Source organism: Alexandromys fortis, unplaced genomic scaffold (assembly GCF_014885135.2).
Source record: "Alexandromys fortis isolate MF-2015 unplaced genomic scaffold, M_Fortis_MF-2015_v1.1 scaffold_184, whole genome shotgun sequence".
Taxonomy (NCBI): domain Eukaryota; kingdom Metazoa; phylum Chordata; class Mammalia; order Rodentia; family Cricetidae; genus Alexandromys; species Alexandromys fortis.
Window position 1 is genome coordinate 1,594,070 of NW_026068125.1, and position 3,279 is coordinate 1,597,348.

A 3,279-nucleotide genomic window follows, 5' to 3' on the forward strand; every position below is an offset into this window, starting at 1 on the left:
CTTTTTGCATTCTATGTTTGCATTCTCAAAAGCTAGAGATTCAAGAAGTATTCGTCTAAATTCTGGGTCTGTTACCCCTATGTCCAAAACCTTAATTAATCTTTGCAAAAAGTCAATAAAGGGTTCTCTCTGTCCCTGACTAATTCTGGTATATGATTCATCCCTTTTTGCTGGATCTTGTATTCTATTCCAAGCATTTAAAGCTGCTTGGTGTCATAGATACAGTACTTCATCGTCATAAAGACCTTGGACCTGTGGATCAGCATATTCTCCTGCACCAAGAATTTGATCTTGGGAAACCTCGACACCTTTTGCTCTTCCTTGCTGTTCCATATGTTTATATTCTTCTCTGAAATAAATTCCAAACATCAAGGAAGGTCCCTTATGTAAAACTGCAGACACTAACTCATGGAAATCATATGGGATAGCTCTAGCATTAGAAGCCCAAGTCCTTATCATTTCCTTTACATAATCATTGTGCAAACCAAAATTAACAATACCCTGCTTAATTTCTTTTAGATCATTCATTGCTATTGGCGTCCATTTAGCTTCTCTGACTCCCTTTGAGCCTTTAGAAGTTGATGCTTTGTCAGAATTAAGTATAGGGTATGTATCAAAAACCCTGGGTAGGCCAGTTCTAATAGCTGGTGGTGGCATTGTATACTGTCCTCGTGCCTCTTCACTCTGTTCACCAGCTCCAATAATTTCTTCGATCTTTTCAAATCTTTTTATCATTGTCTCTCTTAAATCCTGAATCTCCTGACCTGTGTATGTTTCTAGTGATTTCACTGAGGTATCAATTTTTTCGTTCCCATTCTGCACCTGTGATTACAAAGCTTTAAATTTTTCCTTCAAATATAAATTGTCCTCCTTAAACTTTTCTTGTATATCATGTAGATTCCCATCTTGGAGGTACATTCTGTCTGTTACCTTATCAAAACTTTGTGATAAAGTTTGAATGTCAAATTCAACAGCCTGAACCCTTTCAGCTAACTTTCTAGTACCCTTGGATATGGAGTCAATTTTGTCTGTCATAGACACTTGTTCAGATAATCTCTGATTTTCAATAATTTTAATCCTGTCAATTAGTTGTTCATTATTAGTTCGTAAAAATTCTATTGTTCTACTTAGGAGTGCCATATTCTTCCTTTATGATAGAATATGGAAAAGAAAACTGAAACCTAGTAACAAGCAAATTAATGTATCCCCATAATCATACAAACCTTGTATGACATATTCCATTGTATTAGTAAATATAAATTTACTAATCCATTGTATTAGTGAAAATAAAGCAGTAGAAGTTGCGTTAGAAACAAAAACTGCCATATTACCTATTATCCAGCAGGTGGCGCTGTTGCCAAGTCGCGATGAAATTGGGTCCTGTTTCAGGGTCGGCCTAGGAAATGCAACTTGGGATTTCCTAAACTGGGAAATGCAAGTTGCTCAACAAAGTAAATGTAATTAAATCAATTCTGTACATGAAACTATAAACCCAGAATCCAGGGGTAGAGAAGAGTAACCCGGAAGCCCTGTATGCCTCCACGTGACAGAGTCTCCCTGAGGGGTTGCAGCTTTTGGCAACCGCGTGCTCTGGTTCGCACCGCTTAAGAGCTGTACTTGCAAGGGAGATTTAAAAACGATTCAGAAAAGAACAAACCACACAGGCAGAGACTACGCAGGCCTGTGGAGTTTAAATCCATGTGGAGAGGCAGATGATAGGGTGCGTGGGGACTTGAAGTCAATCTGAGGTGCCTAAAGGGAAAATATAAAGAACTGCAGCAAGAAAAGCCAGTGCGTGATAATTTATATTAAACTGCTGGCTCCACACACAAGGCACAGGCCACGGCTGAGGGAAGGGAGAACTCTCGCCAAGTCGAACTCGCGACTGGCAGCCGAGCAGGGGAAGGAGAGGTCCTAAAAGCCAAACGTTCGGGGCCAGATGAAGGCATAAGTCACGAACAATGCCACACCAGTTTGGAATTATGATTAATAGGGTGGTATTTATTTAAAGAGGATAAAACTTACAGATCACCATCCCAGACAACAGCCCTCTGCACAACCAGGAAGGGAGTCTAGTCGCTGGCGGAGAAGGAAGTGAAGAGAGCGAGCAGAGGAAGTAGCCAATTTTTTAAAGGGAGAGAAACCACGCCCCAATGGGCTGGTATTTCAGCAGCTATTGGTTGGAGGGGCGGAAGGACCTTTCGCAACACTTATAACTCTAGCTGTTTTCATTCAGAATTTGGTTGCTACACTATGATTGCTTCCTGGAGTTAGCCAGGCCACATCTGTCTTAACACATGCATTCAATCAGCATAAGAATGCCTCATTTGCACATAAAGAGTTAAGGCACACCTACAGTCATGCTCAGCACAAAAGGATACCCAGTCTTTCTTCTCTGGCTTTGGTGCAGCACTGGGGCATCTTTTACCATTATTCATGGGTAGAATAAAAGGTGCATTCTTGTCTTCAAGAATATGCTTGGTGTAAAACTCCTGCCCCTGCAGATGTAGGTGAGAGTGTGCCTAATGAGCAAACAACCAAATAATGAGCCAGTAAGATTTGGGAACTAAGGTGATAATTTCCCAATTTGTTGGTAAGAAGTGAATCCAAATCTTGTTCATACAAAAACTTCTGCCACCATATTCCAATGGTGCTTACATACTGTATTTTTTCATTACATGCACATGCCTGTGTGTTTGTGTGTACATGTGTACACATACATGAATACAGGTGTCCTCAGAAGGAGAAGCAGGCATCTGAAGCTGAAGTTACAGGTGGTTGTAAGTCACCTAATGAGGGTTCTGGGATCTGGATTCAGGTCTTCGTCAAGAGCAGTGTGTTGTAACCCTTGAGCCTACTCTCCAGCATTAAGAATTATTTTTCAAAGCTATTTCTTTTTACCTTCATGTTATCACTCATTATTAAGAACCACAATACTTTCATGTTTTTATCTATACTCTCACATACAAAAATTTTATCTGGAAAGACTAATTCAGTTTAGTTGAAAATAAAAAGAAACATACTAGAGGAAAGCAGAGGCATGATTCCTTTAAAAGAAGGCTTTCTGACTCGGAGTTAGCAGCAAAAACTGTACAGCTCCTTTAAGAGGCAGCTTCCTGGTTTGTGCTGGTGCTGTTATGGAGCACTTAAATGGGGTCTGTGAGCAGGGTGTTACAAATTGCTTAATGATAACATAGGCCTGCTGTGTCCCTGGAGCTGGGGTGGTGAGCATGGCTGGCAGAGGCAGTGAACATGTCTCTGCGATTTTGGACTGGGTGG

At 40.7% G+C, this 3,279-nt stretch overlaps 1 pseudogene; it reads right to left on the bottom strand.

Annotated features, from left to right (window-relative positions):
• LOC126490655 (KAT8 regulatory NSL complex subunit 2-like) overlaps positions 1–2,907 on the bottom strand; it is a 9,563-nt pseudogene extending 6,656 nt beyond the window's left edge.
• Between the last annotated feature and the right edge of the window lie 372 nt (positions 2,908–3,279).